Genomic DNA, 23,570 nt, shown 5'->3' with positions numbered 1-23,570 from the left:
GGACAGAGCCCGTGCCACTGCAGGGGGACACTGGGGACGGACCACCCAGCACGCTGCAGCCATTGACTCCTGCAAGCCGGGGGCAGGAACAGGCAGGGCAAAAGGACAAGAGGGCAGAAGTCAGGCTGGGGGTGTCGGATGACCGGTTACCTGAGCCCTGCCTAAAGGTGACTTCCTCATGAATAGCCCAGCAGCGCTCCTGCCAACACCAACACGCTGGAGCTGGTGAATTATGCAGGCCACCGGGCTGTGCGAGCAGATGGCATCGCTGCTGTAACGTGAGCAGCCGCACCAGACAAAATGCAAAGCCCAGCAATTAACCTTTTGGAAGGTTTCCTCTTGTCTCGGGGATTAAACCTCCTCCAGTCCCCCCCCTGCGCTCCGCTCCTACCCAAGAGAGAAGAGTAATCCCCCAAACAAACAAGGGAAATGGACTTCCACAGCCCCAGCAGCCCCGAGCTGGGCTTCCAGACCTCCACCCTAATACCAGCAGCTCTGAAGCAGCCTGCACAAGTAAGCAACACGGCTCGGGAGCTCGTTGCTGCCCTGAGCCCATGCCATCCTGTTATTTTTCTTTGAGATGAATCCGTGGCTCCAGAGGCTGCCTGGAAACTGTTTGGGATGCAGTTTTTATTTACATCCCCAAGCTTCAGCATTTTATTCTTTTCAGAGCCTGCCCTCCTGGAGCCTTGGCCAGGGTTGATTTATGAGAGGGAAATAAAAGGAGAATAAATCATTTTTTAAATGAAGAGGCCAAATTGATCTTTTCGTCTCGGAGTGAAAGAGATCCCAGTATTCCCAATATAAAGGTATATGGCTGTGATTACTGGGCTAGGAGAAGGATGGACAAAATAGGGAGAAGAGGGCTGGGGGACAGCAGCCCTCCATGTCCCACCACAGGTGAAGGTTTTGTTGTGACCCTGCTCCCTCCAGGACTGGCTTTACTGGAGTAGGCAGCACTCAGAAACCTGTGAGCCTCCAGGCGGGGCTCAGAAAAGAGGCAGCACGGGGTTCATCCTCTGAAAAGCCACGGCAAAGAGGGTTTGAGTGGGCTGGAGATGGGAAATCTGGGGCACCCTTTTCCCTTTCACCACCCCTGGGCTCCACCTTGTCAGCAGCTTGGTGCCCACACAGTGCTCTAGGGAAGGACGTGAGCAATGATTTACTATTTAGGGGAAAAAACCAAAAACATATTCCATGCCAGGCTCTCACCTTGGTGTATGGCAAAAGCTATTATTTTAACTGTGATACTCAATACTCTTCATAATTAAACTGATTAATTCCCAACAATGGAGTCTATATTGCCTAATACTTTTAATTAACAAAGTGTTGTACACATACTGGCAAAGCATTACTGGCACGCTTCCTATGCAATACACTTAATTCCATAATAAATTATTAGTACCAAAGACTAAGATGCATTGCACCCTGGAAGAGGCTGTCAGGAGGACTCCAGCCTCGTGGTCACGGCTTGGACCAGTGTGGGGCAGGAGAGATGTCAGATCCTGTCCTTGTTTTCTCCAGTGTCCTGCATCAGGACAGTGCCTGTCCCTGCTGGGGACGTCGGTGCCTTTGCACAGTTCTGCTCTAGACCTTAGAGAAAGCCAAGACAGCTGCTCCGTGGCCTTCCCATGGTCCTACCCACAGAAGTGCCAGGACAACACTGATCTCAGCACAAGAGAAGGGTCCCTGAAGGGTGGATGCTTTGTGCCACTTCACGCGGAGGCTTGGCTTGTGGTTTTTGTGCTGACATCCGAATCTGAGTCACGCACTCAGGCTGCGACACGCATGGGGATTTTGCCTGCAGCAGCTTTTAAGATCTGGATTTTTGCTGCTGAACCGTTTCTCATTCAGGGTCTGCTTCAGAGAGAGGAACATTGCAAGGTACAAAAATGAGTGGGTGAAATCAGTGCACCAAGGTCAGGGACGGACGAAAGTGAGCTTTGCAGTTAGCAAAAGTTTAAAGTGGAATAATCAGTCTGCTCCCGCGAGCCCCAGAGCACACGACACGAGCCTGGGTCAGCATCCAACACGGGGAGAGAGAAAACAGCGAGGACAGGGTGGGCTCACGGCAGGAGGCAAGCTCCCAGATTGGAACCAGCCCCCAGCAAAGCCACACTCGGCCCTCGGGGCTTGTTGGGCTTCAGGGCGGGGGGAAACATCTCTGCCAGCAGCTGTGCCCCTAAAAATCTGCTTTATGGCCACGGGAGGAGCTTTCCTGGGTGGGCACGCTGGAGCATCTGTCACGTCCTGTGCCGGCCTGAGGCAGAGCAGCCCCTGTCCTGCTGCTGAGCCGCGAGGTTAGAGGTGAGCGATGCTTTTATGAATGGTCATTACACCCGAGGAGGAAAGTGGGTCTTGTAAAGTAAGGATACGAAGGTTAATGGAAGGATTCTGTGTTTTCCCTGGTTTCTTACAAATTAGTTAAGAGACAAATACCCTGGGGCCACATGCAAAGCAAACTTCATTCCTACAGCTTTTATTGGATCACAGCGGAGGAACCTGGCGGTCAGAGGTCATCGGTGGTGCTTTAAGACACAGTCACTGGGGTCAGGCTAATTAGCACTGCAGAGCACACTGCCGGCTTTTCCCTTTTCTCTTTGTTTCCATGTCCTGGGGTCAGAGCCTCCCAGTCCCACCAGTTTGCAGGGATCTGGCTGTGCTGGGCTTCGCAGACCCCTGCCTTAGCCCGGGGCGTTGGGGAGGTGTTTGGAAGACAAAGGGAACCTGCTCTCACCTTCCTATTTTATCATTGTTCTTATTGGGGGCACTCACGAGCTGGAGAGATGAACCCATAACTGGTAACAGTGGTAAGGCCACCACAGCCTGAGGGCTTTCAGCCACATCCAAATGTGTGGCAAGGCTGCATCCCTGCCCTGTTTTCCCCCTGGGATCTCTCTGCAGTGACCAGGATGCTGATTCAGGGAGAGGAACATTGCAAGGTACAAAAACGAGTGGGTGAAATCATGCTGGCACTGTGGGCTGGCACCGCATCTCTCTGAGGGGCAGGTCTGAGCCCACTGCCCTCGGGCAGGGCATCACGATGATGAGTTTCATGCAAAAGCTGAGCCCAGCTCCCCGTCTCATAAATTTGTTGTGCATTACATCCAATTAATCTAAATTATTACACTGACTAAATAATGGCTCTGCCACCGGGATAAGGGAATAATCATAAGCGAGCCTGCGATTTTCCCGGGTCCCAGCTGAATTAACCCTTTTCCCTGAGTCTACCGGACCTGGGATCAGAGCTGGGTGCCACCCTGCTCCTGTCACCACAGGAATCGAGCCCATCTGTCCCATTGCCATAACCTCCATCCACGAGGGCCTGGCAACACCAGAGGGATCGCAGTAGCTGCAGCTGCCTGCCAACAGCCCCAGCATCCATCCTTTCCCCAGCAGGTGAAGGACACCCTTCTCCCTGCATCCCTTGCTGGGCTCCATTCCCCAGGGAGCACAGCCTGGAGGCATCAACCCCACACCCCCAGCCCATGGGGCTGTCCCCCTGCAGGGTACAGAACACCCCGTGCCCCCGGGGACACGCTGCTTGTAGGGTACAGAGCATCACCTAGCAGGGCAGAAGGGAAACGTGGCTGTGTGCTGGCAGCCAGCTGCCCTGGGCTCATCAGAAATGCCTCCGGGTCCCTGTGCTGCCGAGACCTGGAGGGCCCCCCGGTGTGTTTGTCAAGGCAGAAGTGATCACCAATGTTTGCAATAATTCCCGGGCTCAGATTAAACGGAATAAAGGAACGAGTTGAGGGCAATAAATAAATAGCCCTCTGCCTGCCTCGGCGTGCTTCTCATGGACTCATTCGTAAGCTTTCCTGCACCGTGTTCCTCCTCGGCTCGCTCGTGCCCAGCTGCTCGCGGTACCCGTTTTACCTTGGCAGAGCAGCCCACAAATCATGCTGACACACCAATCAAGGGATCGGGATTTTTTCTTACACTGCTCTGCCTCCTGAAAGATGAGTCACCCTCTGCACTGTGTTCCTGGGCACCCGAATAAATCTGTCACAAACTTCTCCTTCCTCCCAGGTGCCAAATCCCTTCCCTGTTTCTCTGGGGCTGTATTTCCTCTCTTTAAGCTCCTCTTCTTGCCCCGGCACACATTCACACCCCTCAGCCATCTCAGTATATTTCTCCCTTTGTTCCTCTTTCACTGACAACTTCATCCTAATAGTCTCCTCAAAGGAATGATGAATGCATAAGCTGCATATTGATCACCGCAGTGATTGATTACTAGATCTCTTTGACAGATGAGCCTACTAAGGTGGTTGCCAATATGGAGGTATGGATGGCAGGGCCCCCTTGTACAACAGTCTAATGGTATCTGACCTGATAGGGCAGAAAGGCAACTCCCTCATTTCAGCAGGAAGAAAGGCCTCTTTATACTCTTTATAAAATAATTCATAGGAAACTTAAAACACTCAGACACAGAGAGATTGCAAATGGGGAAATATGATGGATTATGGGTTGAAAGGAGCCGACTTCTGGAAGCTAAATTGATCCCCAGGAAAATGTTTTTGTCTGCTGTGAAAAATGGGCAATATCTCAGCAGCTCTGGAGGGCTATAATCTGGAAAATAATTTGCTTTTGATTTCCTTTAGTTTCAGGCTTTTTTTTTTTTTTTTTTTTTTTAAAGTTGGTTCCTTGCAGGCTTTGTTGCTCAGCTGGGAGAAGCTGTGATGAAACAGGCGAGGGATTAGCCATGCTGACAAACACGAGCTGATCCCTACTTATGGTTATAAAGCCCTCACCCCACCCTTTGTCACTTATTCTGCTGGAGATGTTACATCCCCTGCAAGAGGAAGTGCTCCGCCGAGCAAAAATAGAAAAGCCAAGCACATAATTGCATACGAGCGTATGGGAATCTCCAGACAAGATCCCGCAGAGCCCTGCAATCGCCTGCTGCATGTCAGTTTTCCACGCTCACTCTCATTTTCTAAATGTTTCTGTGTAAAGTGCACAGACGAAAATTTACAGAGTTAGCTACAGCCTCCCCCTGCCTGGAAATTCCTTTGCTCCAGAGAAATATGGAGTCAATGGCAGGCTAAGAGCTCAGGAGCCTCCTACAATAACATGCATACCTCGAGTGCAGACAATCAATAGCTCAGCAGGGCGCAGCTACCTGAACACAACAGCAAATTAGTTAGATTTCCATAGACTTTACATTTGGTGAGTAATAATCAGTAAGTAGAAATGAACCTAGCCTGGAGAGACCACCGAGCCAAATGGAGATCTTTTATTCATGCCTTCACCGAGCAGAACGTTTGGGGAGGGCTCCAACCCTGCAAATACCCGTGTACATGTTTGACTTTGCACATATTCCTACTGAGCTCACTTATTTTATTGCTAACGGACTCCTGTTTGCAGAGGTTTTGCAGAGGTCCAGCACTGTGAGACCATCAGGCTTAAATTTAACCCATCTTATTTGCATGTTCCTGCTCTGAGGTACAGCCAAGATGCCCTCTGCCTATCAATAAACAGTCCAGAGGTCAAATCTTTCCCAGCTTACACATTACTGCCGCTGGCTTATGTTCTTAGAAGCCAGGCAGAGCTGACCTCTGGCTGCATAAAGCACCTTGAGCGTGAGTCCTCAGAACAGCACGACCACAAATCACCGGATCAAAGTATTACAAATAGTTTTGAAGCTGCTTCCATGGTATCTATACAGCCAAACTGCTTCATTGGAGACATCCAGACTTACTTTTCTCCCCTAGAATAAACATCATTATCGTTTCTTTTTTAATCAGCAGATACCTGTCTAGAATCAATAGAAGCTCTAGCAATAAAAAGATGCTTGACTAAAACTTAATGATAAAGAAAAGCTTGCAAAAGTGCCAATGACACGCACACCCCCCGGATGAATTCCTTCAGGCCACAGCTGCTGTCCTGCCCCTCGCAGCTCAGCATCACAGCAGCAGCCCGTCGCATTTCACCTGATACCCTCGCAGGAGAGGGGGCAACAAACAGCCATCTCAATTCCACTTGGCTAAACTCAGAGCAGCTCAACTTATTCCCCTAAATGAGAATTAGATCAGAAAGTAGCTCCAAAACATTAGAATTTTAAATGTTTCCCACACTCATTTGGTAGGCAATTTCAGAGGAGCCAGATTTCACGCACCCGTAGCTGATTTTATTTGCTCAGGTATTAAACACTCCTTTTCTTGACAGACTTTAAGGAGCTTTTTTTTTTTTTCCTCCTGAATACAAGGTTTTATTTAGCAGAAATTCTTCCTTTGGAACAAACTGAAGCTTAATTTACTCAGATCCCTATAGCTCAGAGTTTCTTTAGGATATTCCTTTAAACTAACACAACTTACAGTTACCCAGTGTACTAATTCACACTCCTTTAAAATAAAGATAATTCCTGAAATCCTTCTAAGGTTTTATCTTCCAGCAGAACCAGCCTCATCAGTATAGAAAATAATATTCAATAACTTATTCAATATCTGCTCAGAATGGAGAGAAAAGGCCACATGAGCCCCCACTACCTGCTAGCAGCAGAAACACCATCTCCTGCTGGTCTCGAAGGCTGGTGTGAGCAGAGCTCACCTGGAGACATTCAGGCAGGTGTGGGCTGTAATGAGAGCTGCAGGTCTCTGCCCAGACCTTCCTCTGCAGAACAGTTTAGCAAGCAGCTCTAATAACCTCCTTTGTACCGAATTTATTACAATTTTGCTAGCTAGTGAGGAAATGGCTTTGCATCTGAATGTTGTTGTGCCTGCTCTAATTTGTGTTGCTATCTGAAACACAAATACCAAGTGGGATGTTTTATAGAGATACATTAGCTTATTGCATTTAGTAAAGCCTAACTGCTGATTGCAAGCTCTTTAGAGAAGGGACTTCTGTGTTAGAAGCCACCTTCAGCAGGAGAGATCGTTCCTAGGCTGTGAGATTAGAGGGTCAGAAAAGCTGTTAATTATGTGGTCCTCCATCTGACTGCATCTAACGAGTGGCTACACCTGCAGAGGACACCAACCAGAGCAGTGAATGAGTGTACAGTTCCTCGTGCTTATTTTGGTTTTGTGTTCGTTGCTTACTTATTTTTCATTTGTGAGAAGCATCACTTTCCAACAGGAATAAGAATCCTTACACTACCCCCAAACTTGCAGTCATTTCACAGCTGTACCAGCAACCACACTCACTCAATCTGAGAACAGGCAAGAGGGAAGGATTTTATCTTGAAATGAAGATATTAAATATAAAGCTGTGCCTACCAGAATATACATTAAGTGGCTCCAAAAACAGATGTACCTATGGGGTGCTGGGGAGGGCCCAAAATTGTGAATTTAATTTCAAAGAGGCATTTTCATATGTATGTAGGGAGGCATTCAGCAGCATCACGGAGTGATCTATGTCTCTTGCTGTCGGCAGCATTGGCACAGTCCAGGCACGAGCACTGCAGTGAACTTACACACTCGTGCACGTGGAACTATTTTTCATGGAATTGATGAATTCTGCAATGATGTTCATAGCAGTAGGACACATTATTGCTGCAATATATGACTACCCGTAACACCTACAAGCCTTTAATATTCTGCAGCTGAACTGTGGAAACAGAAGAAAGTTGCCTGTAAATGACTAATTCACGGTTTAACTGGGTTGTCCGTCAAAATAACTCTCAGATGTGAAGCTTCAAGTAGGAAGCCTGAAAATCAGAAGAATGCGAGGAACTTCTTGATGAATGTTAAAAGCATTTTGGAGAAGGTAAAAACTATCAGAATACTTTTCTGCATTCATCCTCATCACTGAGAATTTCAATTAGCTCTGTCTGCACAGCTGCCTAATTGCAGGCTTCCTGGAGCCCTAGCAGCTCCGTTACCTGCATGGTAAATACAGATTTAAGTGATGGGGCCTGGTGGGCAGAATGTGGTAAAATGGATTCTGCCTTTCATTTCCTCACTTCTGGAAACATTTCTTGCATATTTCTGTTTCACAGTTCACTTGTTTTGATGGAAGTGCTGCTTAATTTTGCTGTGCTTCTTGATTTACAGCTGCACTACTGTTTCTATCCTTCTCTCTGCGGATAATGTTGCTCTGTCAAAGAGCTCAGCCACTCTTGGGTACACAGGCAGACCCCCAAATCTGCACTTTTGAACAAGCATCCGAATTGGTGGCAGGAGAATCATGGACTTTGAGCAGGAATGGACAGAACAGAAAGGTTACAGCACAAAACAAATAAAACCAACCTAAAAACCAGCTTGTTGTGTTATGTGAAGGAATCCCACTCATGCCTGATCCAGCTGCAGGCCTGCTGCAGAATCAAGGTGATCCACAGCCTTTGGGTTCACCAGGCTCAGTCTGCCTCCTCTGCTGTTTGTCCTGCACCCAGCACCGTGCTGCCATCCTGCAAACAAGGAGAAACAGCTACAGAAACAGCAGCACGAAGGAAGCTGTCAGTGGCTGGAGGGAGCTGCCCCTCCAGAAGTGCAGCCATCCAGCGGGACACATCTCGGTTTGCATTCCCGTCATCCGAGTCGCCAGATAGCTCTCTGCATGAAACATCGTCCAAGGCTTTGGCAGGAACTCGTGCTTAACGGCAGGCTCTCATAGGAGGCACTTGATTATATTAGACAGATAATTATTGATCCAGCTATAGTTTATCCTTGCTGCCTAATTTCAATAAACAGCAGCTTGGGAGAATTAGCAAGGGATTCTGTTCCCCCCTCCCCCTGCTTCTTCAGGATTTGTCAGAAACAAGATGATTTATGTGTATTCCAGTAAGATTCTCGTTTGTTGGCAGGCTGCAGGGATTGTTTGGGGTTGGAAGTACTAAGCTTTTATATTTAAATGCTTCTGTGCGAGTATTCATGCGCCTCACTGCCTTGCATTGTAATATCTGAATAATAACTGTGACTTATGCAAACCAGTTTTCAGCTGTTCACTATGATCAATTTTTCATTTTAAGCAACTCCCTGCCATCCCGGGGAAAAAAAAAAAAAAATCTGATAGGCGAGAAGAGTGAGATTCAAGGAAGGTAGTAATACTCTTCCCTTTTTAAATAATGCACAACTCATTTCTGGAGCAGCTTCAAATGTGTTGCTTTCTATTAAGCACGAATAATATTCTGAAGATGTTCCCCCCCGTTTCAGGTGAAGCTTTTGGAATAACAAAGCAGAAGAACACAGTCTGCCTGGTACAGCACAGGCCAAAACCTGGCTGGGCAAACACCCACGAAGGACACCCAGGACTGCCAGAGCTGTGTCTGGCATAAAGGAGAATCACTCCCTGGTGCTGTGTGGGGGCACAGCAGCTGCTCCACCCCACCCAGGAAACACCCACCAGCAATGAGCTTTTCCAGAAGTGGTGGCAATGCATGAAAAGCACTGCACAGACACAGGCACATCACAGCAGGATTTTCTTAAAGCAGATGAGGTGCCAGACCGTCTCTCTTGCAGGACACTAGTTTAGCCTAACAAGCATGATTGGTGTCAAACAGGGAAAGGATTAGGAAAATATTCTCTCCCTGACAATATTCAAGAAGGCCAAGTCTATTAATGAGGAAAGGCTCTCCTGCTAGCAGCAGTGATGCTTAACCAGATAACTTCACTTGATAAATGTGAGCATCCGAGACTACTTCACCTCTACACGAGGCCGTGGTCATTCTCCCAGGCTGATTTCACAAGTGTGCAGTGGATGTCTTTGAATTTCACTCACATGATGATAAATAACTTCAGTTCCTTCAGGGAACACCTCAGTGCCTTTTCTCTGTTTTCAGAAAACCTCCCGCATGGGAAGTGAAAGAAAAATGTCATCACTAAAGATCTCTATATCAATGCTGGTAAAACAAGTTTAAAAAATTCTTGGTTTTGTTTTATGTCTAATTCCTGCCTCATTTGGGATCCCAAGCTGCTGCTAGGGATTTAGTTCTATTTTACCAGTACAATATGGAAACTTGCTGTATGAAGAACACGTCATTAAGTATGAGACTGATGCATCATGACAAGATTTACAGATGAGTGCTTGGAAATACTCTGTTCACTTCCAGGTCTGGGCTTCCCAATGGGAGCCGGATTACTATCTGCAGTTTTCTCAAGGCCAGTTAGATTGATGCTCTGGTATTTTACCTTATACCCAAGAGTCATAGTAGCCAAAAATCTTTCCTGAGCTGCCAGATACAAAGGTCACATAGAAAATGACTTTCATGTGCATCCGTGAAAAATCCCCAAGTCAGCAATATTCACGTACTCCCAGTCTGAGGCACTTCAGCTCTCTGGAGTTAGGAGGAGCCCGGACTTCTGCAGGCATCAGCAAAGAGTCTTGTGGCCAGCAAAATATAAGACAGACAGATTCTACACCCACCATTCAATATTTCATACTGTCACTTGATGAGTTACTTTACCTTCAAGAAAGGTTTCAGGACAATCCTTTTACTGCAGTAACCTTTAAAAACGGAAAACTAAAACAAATAAATAAATTAAATTAAAAAAAAAAAAAAAAAAGAAGCAAAAGTTTCTTCCGATCTTGATATTGAGGGTTTCTTACTCCTAAATCATAGCTCTTATTATTAATAACAAATGTTGGTTAATATTATGATGAATGATCTGTTCTAGCTGGGAATCCCAGAAGCAGCTGCCAAGCTGGGCTGGCATAGCTTGCCTATTTCCTTTGACACCTCACAAAAAGACTAAAGTCCTTTCCAGAAGCTTTTGCAGTGGTTTAGCAAGAGAGCAACCCTCTGGCAGGCACCTGAACCTGCTTTAGTCTGCAGTGGTGAACATCACCACAGCCCATGGAAAGTGAACCCAGCAGTGCATCACTAGCACAGCACTGCCTGACAAATGTAACAGGTTTGGTTAAAAGTTACCGGAGTGAGATGGATTTAACAGACAAAATATCGAGGCTCTTTTAGAAAAGATCCTGTGTTATTTTTCACTTTCTTGCAGTACAGCAGTCTAGGATCTCCTATGCTGCATATTTAGTGAACAGCATCTGCAGCATCTTAATTACAGTAGCTGTTCTCATCTTAATCTCTTGCTTCAGAATAAGGTTAAGTGTAATCTGTCCTAGATTCTTATACAGATGGTTCATTTCTTAACTACTTGAGAAGAGTTCAGTCAATCCTTAATTCTTTAATCTGGGAAACAAGACCAACCAAACTGATTCTGAGTGATATTTTACCAGATTTTATAATAAAAATATAACACCCCTCAGCCCCCTCTAAAAGGAGTTGATTTCTTTTTTCTATTTTTTTCATTCTAATGAAAGTTGCTGGAGGGAAAGAGATCCACACATGATTCTCCCTTCATTCCATTAATCCCAATAACTATACAGTATCATGGATAAAGAGCATCTGAATGTCAGGAGAAGGTAGCAAGTACCTTTTTCTTTACTTGAAATATGGCAGTTTCTAAACAGTTCAATAATACGTTCAGCTCCTCTGTTCATGTATAGCCAGATTGCTGGCATCACCAAAATAACAAAGCACGATTGGACACAGATTTCTTTCCTGCAAGAAAACTGCGTTTAACCAATTGTGATTCTGGTAAGGACCAGACTAGGACACACAATGAAAAGACACTTTTCAGTTCAGTTCATATTGAAACACAGCGTGATTACAGCTGTGAAAAAATGCTGATTAAAAAAAAATAAAAAATGAATTTCCCAGCTCTTAACCTGTGCTTATGATTTCAAGCTCTGCATTCAGTAAGAAGTAAAAGGAAGCTCAAGAAATAAGCTCTCCAATGCAGTCATTTCTCTTTGTAAACTCTTCCAGAAAGAGACTTTGACTATGTTGTCCTTTAGCAAGCCTCTGGGGAAGGCAGTGTGACATCCTTTCTAGCAATTCTGGTAGCTCCATGAAACAATAACTGAGACGCTTTATTTCCCCTGACATAAAAACTGCGTTTGTTTTGTAGGCATTTTAAAAAATAACCATAATTACGCTCAGAACACTGCTCTGTGTTAACAGCAGCTGGCTCTGGAGAGCCCTTGAGATGTTCCCATTAAATGTGATGGTCACAGGCTTCTGCAGTACACCAAACTGGCACACTGCAAGGGCATGCTGGCTGCTGCAGGCATGGTCGGGTCTCCCAGATATCAGCAAGGCCTTGTCATTACCATGTCTCCTTTCTCCTAGGACAATTCTTGAGCTTCAGTTTCCTCAAGGGGTAGGTCTGAAGCTTCATGCAAGAATCTGAGCGGACACAAGCTTCAGGAGTGCTGTGATCCATGAGAAATGAGCCTACTTAAGAAAGACACGTAAGCTCAAGTGCAGCACTTTGAACTGGGGAGAAGTCAGCATATAAAAGGGGTTAAATTTCTTCTTGTATTCAGTATCCCGGTCTCAAGCACTTACAAATCTGAACTCAGCCTGGCCCTTCTGCTGCTTGTGTGCTAGCACATTTGCAAGCAGTTTCCTTCTTTCAGCATTTACCCAATTTTCCTCCCACAGGTTGTTGCACAGGCTTTTCAGGCAAGACGTGGCAAAGGGATACAGCAGAAAGAAAAAACTTCTGCAGCAGTACGTGGTCACAGGTCTGCAGCCCTGCCTTTGTGCCTCTGGGTGCTGCTGCAGTAAAACTGACTGCCCGTGGGTGCAGCAGGCAGAGGGGCGGGTGGCTGCAGACTCCTGTGGGTGCTGCTGCTCCATCCTCTGCTTTCGAGCACAATAAACTGTTGCTGAACAACCCTGCTGGTGTTTATTCCAGTTCGAGAAACAGTACCTAAGATATTCTATGTGAAAGGCACCTCAGTCACTACAAATGTTTTAGAAAGCAGGGGATATCACTGCCACAGATTGGCTCAGGGGGAGCAGATGCCCACCAGCGTGCAGTGGCAGAGCTGGAGGCCTCCCCATTGCCTCTTCCCCAGGTCAGAACCAAATGTTGGACACGAAGCATCCCCTGGACGCCTCAGAGCTGCCTGTATCCCCTCATCACTCTCCGAGTTAGCAGCAGCCTTTATTTCTCCCCGCCACAAACCAGCAGCTCCTCAGCCACAGCCGCCGGAGCCCCCTGCGACCCTGCCTGCACAGGCGCTTTGTGGCAGCCCCTTCCCCCCCGCACGCCCTCAACTTCCCCAACTTCCTAATGTGCCTCTTGGCAAGCAGCAATTTTTCTCTGAGATTATAAATTTCAGCTGTTGCCCTGATGCAGCAGATGTTGGTCTTCGAGCTCTCCTCGATTGGTCCCCGGTGACAGGAGCCGATCGATTTTTCGCCCCGGACCGCGCGGACGGATTAACACGGTGATAAATGGCTGAGGATTGATTTGCACTTAATTGACAATTTGGTGAACCTGTTTTAAAACCCCGAGGTTTGGCCCCGGGAGCCAGCAGGCCGCGGTAATATACGGCCCGATCGATGGGCGCTGAGGCGGCGCGGGCCGACAGGGGGCAGCAGAGGCTGCGGGACGGCGGGGCCTGGCCTGCTGCTGCGGCCGTTGGAACCGTTAGGGCCGTTAGAGCCGTTAGATCCGTTACAGCTGTTCCAGCCGTTAGAGCCGTTACAGGCTTTGAAAGCGGCCAGGCGATTCCCCGCGCCCTCCCGAAGCGCTCCGCCAGCCGCCCGCTTCCCCTCAGCCCGCTGGAGCCCGGCTCGTTCCCTTCATCCCCACCACACGTTTCGGGCTCCGTGTTGTTCCCCTCTGAATAAAAATTAAAAATGCCTCCCCCTCAGGGCACGTCCTGCCCTGTCACACCCTGCCAGCACTCCTCGTCGATACAGGGGCAGAAAAAGCCCCCAGCCCATGCACCCCAACCCCACCCAGCACCCTCCTGCCCTGCTGGGCCCTTTGCTCCCCATAGCCCAGCTCTTCAACGAGCCCCATTTTGTGCTCTGCCTCTGTGGCAAGGGGATAAATCCCACCCGGCCAGGCTCCCAGGCTCGGCAGGATGCTGTTCCCCTTGCCCAGCTGCTCAGGGAGTGGTTGCAAACTCATTACCGCTGGCTTACCTGCAGCTTTGTGTTTATCTGCCATCTAACACAAACTGCCCCCAGGATCAGGCACTGTGACTGCTGGGCTTTGCGGACAAAGCCGTGAGTTGGATTGCTGGCAACAGTGAAAGTAAGGGCCAAGGAGGAAGTTAATTAACAAAAAACCCTAAACTCCACTTGCCTTTTCTGTCATCTTTTGTTCTTTCCTTCAGTCGTGCCAAATCCCAGAGCTTTTACCCAAGTAATAGCCCCACTACATTGTCTGCATTGAGACGATAAAAGCTCTGTGCAATTCATGACAGCAGGGCAACACTATCCTCCACTATTTATTATTTATCAGTACTTACTTTTAGAGTTGACAAGAGCAGCAGCGTGAAGTCAAGCTACTGAACAACTTGATTCAGTTCCACGTTGTGTGCCCAAATTGTCTGGAGGGCTGTGTAACTGTGAGTGGCCACGTCCTGCACAGTGAGCATGACCCAATCATACCCTAAACGTAAAGGATGCCTGAATTTGGATTGTTTCCAATAACTTTTCAACTCCAGCTAACCTGTGTTTCACCTCCAGCAACATCACCCAGAGCCACCTCTGGTTTGCAGCCTCTAGGTTACAGCTACATATGTTAAGTCTGGTAGGGTAAGCTGCAAACAAAGCTAAACCCTTCATCTTGGAGAGTGACCTCGGGCATCCTCTTCCTGGATGCCTTGGCCCCATCACACCCCATTGAAGCTGCAACAAGCACAGGCTTCTGGAACAAACTCAGGGCACCAGCCTTGGTGAGCCAACAGCTTGGTGCAGCGCAGTGGATGCCGCATTCCCATAACCATGCTGTGCACACACGCAGGGCCCCTGTTCTGGGATTGCAGAGCTCCTCTGAGTAATGGAAGCTCTGAAACTAATTACGAGGACTGCAGCGCGTGTACCCCTTCCAATGGGCTCTGACACTGCTCGGCAGGCCTTCCTCTAGGGCGATTGGACTTTGCAGAGCACAGAAATGAGGTGGTGGTAAGGCTCTGATTGAGGGCAGTGAGCTTAAATTACATCTGCCTGCTGCATGCCTAACTTGCAAACCTCAGCTGCTCACCAAATTCAGATTCTGTCTTTGGGATAGAACTATTAGTGTTTGCCCTACTATTTTCTCCTTTACTGCATCTCTTGGCCTTGAGAGTGCCCAAGAGCCAGCCCATGACCACACACTTTGTTTTGAAGCCACGAAGAGAGACTTCATGGGTGCAAAAACTTCAGGGCAAGATGAAGGTTTCCCAGATTTTTGTGTGTTCCTCTTAAAAGCTTATCTCAAATACAAATCAATAAGTTTGTTTTTCAGAACTGCAGGACTTCTCTTCAGCTCTGCTTCAACCAAGGAGGCCCAGTATTACCAAAAAATTAGCCCCACTATCCCCATAATGCAGTCCTCTGGGCTATTTTGTTACACTGGTTATATGGTGGAATGGAGACATAGAGGCAATTAATTACGTGGGAGAAAGAAAAGTTCTTTTTAATGTCACCTGTAGCTTTGTGGCATCCCTGTATTGATTACACCAAGGAGAAAACAGTAGATTACAAGCCAAGTTGGAGCGCACCATCAATACATTTAATTGGAAATGAAAAGACAAGTTTGCTGGTTAATTAAGGACCATATCAAAAGAAGGCTAAAATTACTTGGAAAGAAAAAACTTTAAAAATTTCTCTGGCCCCAGAATGACCTCTACTCCTGTCCTAAGCTTTCTTTTGTATTCAGGGTAGCCAAATCTCTATGTTCTTTGCATGGAGAAACAGGAGCATAACTGATAGTGCCAGTAAGTAGAATAGCTCAGTATTCATTTAGCATGCCAGCAATTGTTATAACTCCTTAGCACAGAGAGGGTTTAAATAATCTCATCTGCAATTTTAATTCCCTATGCAAGAATAACTGGGCTATATGAGAGGACTGTGCTGCTGATACTGCTAGAATCAAACAGCATCTTCTGACAGTTTCAGCATGGTAAAAGTTGGTGAGTGCTGTGCATTAGCGTTTTAATTATTGGATACACACAAATCATTTATTAGACATTGATTTGTTTTTTAAGAATGTTCTAGTAGTGTGAAAATAGCTGGTAATTAACCCATGATTAGATAGATTTACCTCCCTTAGAAAAGCAGGGGAATCTCTGAAGGCTTACATTCATCAACCTTTTCACTGTTCATCCTAAAAAGTCACAAGTGTATATGAGACAAAGAAATGTTCATTTGGAAAGAAACAAATCCTCCAGAATTCTGTCTGGAAGAAATGAGAATAAGGATTTCAGATGTATAAGATTTAGGATTGTGCTTGTGATTTTATTAGATTCTTAAGCTGTATCCAAAGGAGCAGACAGCTAATTGGATACTAGATGTCCATTAGCTGTTTAGAAAAGCAATATTGGTAGAGAAAAACCGAATCCTAAGAACAGCTTGAGCTGTTGGTTTGATAGAGTTTCACATAATATATCAGCATCAAGTTCTAAATTCTACAGTGGTCCTGAGTCCAGCAGCTGCTGATAGCCAGTATTTCTGGGAAAAATACAATTTATCAAATGTGTGTGAGCACGGGGAGAGAAGAAAAGCCATAGTAAACATCAAGCAGTATCTCTATTCATCCAAAAACAGGATGTTATTTCCATTAGACTCTTACTCTTGGTGCCAGTTTCAGCTACAGCTCCCTGTGGTAAAGTTCACGGTTCTCATTGTTCTGGATAGGAAAGTCTGGAGGGAAATTTCAGTGGAGTGACAACTGTGCCTTTTGTGAGTTCACCTTCTGAAGCTGGAGGTGTGAGGTGGCAGCCTCTAAATTCGTGCATTCAAATAATCCTGGAAGAATTATTATTTCCATTTCCATAACAGCTTTCAGCCAAGGACTTCAAATCACCTACCCGCCACAGATGAATTAAATTTCCACCTGGCAGGTACAGAAATATTGTTATCCATCACGTTAGAAAAGGGAGGTTTTGTGGCAGTGCACAGCTAGGAAACACCCCACAATTTCCAGCTCTCTCTGTCCCATCTCCTTCCCAGGATCTCCCTTGTGGGGGCAGGTTCAAAATTAGGAATCTTGCACAAAAATCCTGGGCTCAACAAAAACAAGGGACAGGCTTCTGCTGGCTCCTATGTAATTGGGATTTCACCCTGTAGCTCAATTTGTCAGCTGAGAAATTATTGTATTTACTGCACTTTTACAATGGAGGTCTTAATAAAGAGACTTTCCTTTAAAAGCAAACAAGAAAGAACGGAAACGAGCCACACAGTAATCAGATGAGTTTGTGTGGCAAACAAGACTGGCTGGCTTGAATTTCTCATTCGGATGCTATTCAATGCCACTGTTATTTCTGAACACGATGGTGCAGCCAAGTCTGGAAATGGAGGGATTTGAAGAACAACAGGAAGAAATTCCATATCCCCTACCTGCCCTTGTGAAATGTTACGAGAGACCTGGGGATAATTATTACAGGACTGCACCGATTGCAATCTGGGTCTGCACCAGGTGACAAGGGGTTAAGCCTGAGTTATTTTGAACAATAGATTTTACTTTATTTTCCTGTGTTTCCTACTTTGCAGACTTACATTCTGAGGCTTTACTACTTAATCCCCACTGTAGTAATAAAATTTTTTAATCCTGTGTTTAAAATATGAGATTTACTTGTCAAAATCTGGATATACAGCAGGAATTATAATCGCTGTTCAGCAAAAGCAATTCGCCTCAAGTTCAGGCTGGTGTTTGGAAGAGTTTGTCAGGTGCTTTATGTTCACGCTGGAGGTATGCTGATTGCCGAGGTCAGAGCAGCTTTCCCCTGGCCTGAGGATACGAGAAGTTCCCATGCATTTCATGGGTACCAGCTCAGGTTTCCCATTTTTTTCCTCTCTTTTTTATTTTGGTGGTGTTAACAGTAACACCAGCTCCCTCAGACAGCAGCTGCCAGGCAATTACTAATGGACAATTAATGTGTAAAGTGTAATTAATGTGTAATGTGTAAAGTCTCTCTCCAGAACTGAAATGCAGGGCCAGTTTGCAATGTCAGCACCTCGCAGCCACCGCTGGGCACCACGCTGTAAGGCCTTTTATTGCACAAGACATCAGTTGGGGCACTTTAGGTAGGGAAGTGCTGCCAGAAGCATCCTGCAAGCCACAGACAGGGCCTGGCCACTTCAATATTAAACCTGAAATATATCCTTCTCTTGAAGAAAATTTATTGTCTTTGCCCAATATTTATTCAGAGCAGATTTGGAATGTGCTGCCCACCCCTCTGTCATGCAGTAATATGGCCAAAATGATTAAACTCTTTTATATTTTCATGTGGTAAAATTAATACCAATGTTCCTGAGCTGTTTAGTGAATTCTTAAATAGCAGTGAGTTCTCATACCTATACCTGCACCTAGTACACTCTTATTGGCATAGTTCTGTTTCCAACAGAGGCATCTCTAGGAAAAAGAGTAGAGTGCCAGTTAATCAGCTGTTATGTCTGATTTTCTTATGTTTGGTTGGTTCCCAGCAAATAAGCTGGGAATGAATTTGTCACATTACCTCCCAGTGCTGATCATATCCCACTTGGAACAACAAAAAAAAACACTGCTTGGATTTGTTTGTTTGTTGTTCATTTGTTTTGATTTGATTTTTTTTTCACCTCCCCAGTTCATCTCACTAAATTGATTCAAAAATTTGGTGCCTGGAGAGGAAAGAAACGTCGTGGTGTGAGCTAACCTGCATTTGTGGCAGGGGAAGCTAGTTATTCTTGGGTTAGTCCTTAATGAATAGCTGGTTATTTCAGCATTGCTTTCAGATTATATTTAAATGAGCTTTCAACAGAACATCCTTTTGTCTTGTGCAATGGCAGGAATGTTTTCCCTTTCTGTCTAAGGGAAGGTTTAAATCTAGATGAGGGAGAAAAATCTAGGACTAATGATTATTTTTTCTTAATGGAAAAAATATAAGTAACTATCAAGTAAATCATCCTTCGTGCTAGGCATGACAGGCTTAAGCAGTTTGAAATGATTTGTTTTTAAATGATATTATGATTTCATGGTTGCAGCCGTAATACTTGGTGCATCACCAGGCTCTGCACATCAGCCCCCTTCCTTACCCAGCAGAGACACCATCAAGCAGCAATTGTGGGCACATTACTGGCCACGGAGATAAAATCACACATTTTTGTTTGAATAATGCCCACTGCGGTGCCAGGTGACACGTACTCTGTGGGGCTGGCTTGACCCAGGGGACAGAGCTGCCCTGGTGGCATCTTCCTGGTCAGGCCACGGGCACACAGCTGCTGCCTGTCCCAGCCACATCACACCTACCTCCAGGTTTTGTCCCTGTTGGTTAAGCTTTTTTGCTTTGTCTGTGCAAACACACTTCAAGAAACACATCAAAACCCTTTAAAATGCAGTCAGTCCTCAGCTGAAAATCATCGTCTCTGCTCAGGTCTCCTGAGTTGAACACCTGTATCACTTCCAGCTCCAGTAGCTTGAAAAACCACAGATATTTTCCTGCCTCTTTGAACCCAGCTCAAACTCCCTTCCCAGCAAGTCCAGCAGCGTCTTTATCCAAATACCGTGACCTAAACTGCAACAAATGCAGCCAACCCTTCCATCAAGAAAGGCTTAATTTATTGTGAGCAAAGCACAACAAATCATGGACTTCCAGATTTATGGCCCCCAGGATCTGAATTGACCGTACAGCAACGCAGCCTTTCCAGCACTCTATTCATTTCTTTAATAAAGTTGAAAATGTAAAATATGCAGGCATGCAGAGCCACCCGATCTGAATTTTATGTAAAGTGCACAATAAGTTTATGGATGGTAGCAACATATGACTCCTTGTAATTTCATTATGTAAAAAGACACAGTTGGGATCTCTTAGGCCCCTATTTAAACATTTATGAATTAAATAACAGAATGCGTGCAAGACTGGGACTGGAGAAAATCATTTTCTACCAGGCAGAATTGACGGGGAAGGGTCTCAGCGGCTGGAGGCTGTAAGAGTCTCTTTGTCACCCAGTTAGGAGAGAGAATCTGACAGGGAAACGAACAAACAAAAGCAGAAACCTGACAAGATGAGGAGAAAGAAAAATTTAATGCAAACTTCGGACCCTGGAACAATCCCACCAGGAGCTTCAGGTAGTTCTAGAGTCAAATATGGGTGCTAACTTTAACACTTGCGTCTGTCACCCTAATGGAAGCACGAGAGCAGGCTCTTCTTTCCTCGGCCTGTTACTAGCACAGCACCAAAGTCGCACAGCAGGCAGAAGATCCCGGTCAAACTGACAATGAGAAAAGGAAGGCACCAGAGAGCTGAAAACCAACCAAGAGTCTGCTGACAAGGTGCAAAGACTGCTTCTCCATGGCCCTTTCCAAAGGAAATTCAAAGACACTATCAGGCACATCCAGCTACCTCCACTCCACCCACACCCTGCTCGTGGGATCTCCTGGGACTGCTGACAGCACCCAACAGCCACAGAGGGACGCCCACAGCTCCAACCTGTCACTTCAGAGCATCTAATGGTTGCTACATCAGCTGCATGCATACACTGTGGATAAACCTTTACCATATTGTCAGAGAAAAATACATATTCTTGACCCTGTTTCCCACCTCGCCAAAAAAATCTTGTGTTTAATTCCATTAAGCACCTATCTCAAGTGCCTTTGTAAAATAGTTTGATCACAGTGGCAGTATAACCAAGGAAGGAAAACGATTGAGTACATTTTGGTGTTATGATGGTATGCACGGGACATTTCATACCCTGAGTTAAGTAAACTCTAACCTGTTTGGGCAATACTTTTCGGTCAATAGAAATGCCATTATTTAGACTATCACAATCAATAAATTGGATTTTGCTTTTGCAAGTGAAAGGGCTGTTATTTTTCATACAGTTTGTCAATAAGCTCTAGGTTATGAGATATATGAAAGATATTCTACGCAGGCCAGAGAGTTATGAGCTCTCAGGTGGATGAATTATTTAAGTTCTTTTCACTTCTATAAAAAATAAATACCGGGATGGCCAAAACGGATGCCATAAATTGTGTTTTTGATGTAGGATTTCCATCTTTTCTTGTCTGTTCTAAAAAGCCTGGGCTCTTTGTACTAAAAATCCTTTTACCATTTGCATCCATGCAGGGAAAGACGTTATTATATACTGAAATAGCCTCCCTTGAACCGGACTTAAAGGTGAAGAGTTACTACGTACGAGAACTGAGAGGCAAAAGAAGCGTGCAGTTCTGGCTGGAAGGAACATCGCAGGCTTCCCGAGCTGAAGCCTTTTCTCCTCCAGTAAGGTTGGCTTCCAAACCAACACTGGGTGCTGCTCTCTACAGGTAAGAAGCACTGCCTGCTAATGAAGAGCCCTGGCAGCCTTCCTGCAGGACATCATGCTGGGTGTTGGGGGCTGTGCTGCATCCCCAGATGCTCGCGTGCCCAGCCTTGGAACACGAGGAGGGGATGAAGCTCACAGCCACCAGCCTGGACCAAGCTGCATCAGCAACTGAGGACATTGATTCCCTCCCCCTTGCTCCCTCCAGGAAGACTCACAGCCATGCTCCCAAGCATATATTGGGCAGCAAAAAGGCAAAGGGGTAGAATTCACCTCCCATTTTTCCTTGACAGCTCCCCCTGCCATTCCTATGGCTTTGCCACAGCCTGGGGATTACCCGTCCCCATGAGCTATTATAAAGAAACCTCAGCAAAGGAAACTGCAATTCATTGCAAATAGAAATGAGTTATTCAATGCTACAATAAAACCTGTGTAATATGGACAGGGAGCTCTTATGTTGCCCTGGTTTGAAATCTGTCTTGTGGTCTGCCCCTTCTCTTTGGCTCCAGTAATTCTCTCCAGCCCTCACTCACCAGTTCAGCAAAGCTCCCTGCCCTAGCTCTCCACTCTGACGTGATCCATTATTTAACCTTAATGTGCTCTGTATACCCCATCAGCACGTTCGATATATATATATTTTTTCATTCACAAGCGTGCTCAGAAGAGCCAGGTCAGAGAACGAGGCCTCTCCGTTGCCAGATGCTGCAGGGACATGTAAACAGAAGGGGAGTTCTTACATCCGATCTCACATTAGGATATTGCTTCCTTCTACCCACCAGCACACACTTGAAGCCTGCTCTGTCCTTGCCGTTTCCTTACCAATCCACTCTAGTTAATACCTTTTTCATAAGGAGTTTTAAATTATAAGCCTAAATGAGGCCAATAAATTATACTTCATAAAATTCTGTGCACATCATTTTCTGGCAGAAAAGGCTCCAAAGAAATATTTTCTATGCCACCACCTATGTTCCCATCCCTTTGCAATATAACATTTATTCTAATATTAAAATGGCAGCTGCTCTATAAATTGTGAATCATTAGCACTCTTCATTGATTTTTCCCTTGCAGCCTGCAACCCTGGGCAGCGACTGTGTGTGAATATCAGTCTATTGGATTGAGATTCATATCCTATTTGAGGGTCAAAGACCGAGACCTCATGAGCTTGAACTTCTATCAGCCTAAAGCTGATCAATACTTGGAGATATATTTGATCCTGGCTGCTAGCACAGATTAAGTGGCCATAAATACAATCAAAAACGTGAGGCTGCTGGGATAAGTGCCGGGGGAGCAGGAGCACGGCAGCACCGATGCCAGCTCCAGGGGGCTTCCCTGGGTGCTGCGCTTGCAGGGAGAGGGCTGGAGGCTCAGCCCTGCACCCAGCCCTGCTGATGGAGGAGGGAAGGAGGATTTGGCACTTCAAGGACCTCAGGAACACCATGGGGTGCCTCGTTGCTTTCTAGGATCAGTGTCCAGGCTTGGGCATCACAGCCCTGCTGGGTGTAGAGCGCGCAGGAGGCGAGGAGAACCACAGCCAGAGGGTGCCAGAGCCAGCCACAGCTGCACCCAGTGTGAGCACACCAGGAAGGTTGACCAGGAAACATCAGATGGGTCAAATAATTTCACTTTTTCCTGCCTCTTCCCTCTCACCCTCCTCTGCCATCTGACCAAGCAAAACTTTAAATATATGATTAAAATGACCTATTAAAGGGGAGAGACTTGTTCCATTTGAGTATATTAATGGTGATTCTGTACTGGCTGAGGTAGAAAAAAATCCATAATCATAAGCCTTATTAAAGAACAATATCCTTCGAGAGCTTTTTGTTTTCCCCTTTAGATAATGTGAAGCCTTGAAAAATAGACATAGAAAGAAATAGAGACATTGTGTGGCACTGCTACAGAGACCGAGGCACTCAGGGAAATTGCCTTCCTGTTTTTTAGGCATGTTTACACCATGCCTATTCGCAGCATTGCCTTTGATCCTGAACTCTAATTTAAAGGATTCTTTTTATATACCTGGGAGATCCAGAATGGAAATAATTAGAGGCACAACATGAAGCCAGTGGGACTCTGGAGAAAGCAAGGGACTCACTCTGTATAAAGCGGTTGCAAGAGGAGATGCAGGGTGTGATCTGTGCCTGGACGGGGCAGAGGGCAGAAGCCACTGCCTGCCACTCGTGGGGAGTGAACCACTGCACTCCACAGCATCCTAAACCTGCACCTCCTCCACTGATGCTGGGGAGCAGCACTGCCCGGTCACACTCAAATGCAGCCTGGTGTTTATGTTTACACAGCTCCATGCCCTTGTGGTGTCCTTGTGGGAAGAGACTTCATTACCATAAAGAATATGTTTTTATTCCAGTACATAAGTACTACTTAT

The 23,570-nt window shown here is 46.0% G+C and overlaps 1 long non-coding RNA gene across 7 annotated transcripts in view; it reads right to left on the bottom strand.

Annotated features, from left to right (window-relative positions):
• LOC106018072 (uncharacterized) overlaps positions 1-23,570 on the bottom strand; it is a 38,576-nt gene that overhangs the window by 6,923 nt on the left and 8,083 nt on the right. Inside the window, exons 2-5 of one of the 7 annotated variants that reach the window (XR_011804007.1) lie at positions 14,224-14,366; positions 10,343-10,383; positions 9,583-9,723; positions 8,190-8,347 (exon numbers count right to left, since the gene is read on the bottom strand). This is a non-coding gene — a long non-coding RNA (uncharacterized lncRNA). The other 6 variants (XR_011804005.1, XR_011804006.1, XR_011804009.1 and 3 more) reach the window with 6 other exon arrangements.

This window comes from Anas platyrhynchos, chromosome 18 (assembly GCF_047663525.1).
Source record: "Anas platyrhynchos isolate ZD024472 breed Pekin duck chromosome 18, IASCAAS_PekinDuck_T2T, whole genome shotgun sequence".
NCBI classification, from domain to species: Eukaryota; Metazoa; Chordata; class Aves; order Anseriformes; family Anatidae; genus Anas; species Anas platyrhynchos.
This window is presented reverse-complemented; position numbering and strand designations above follow the sequence as displayed.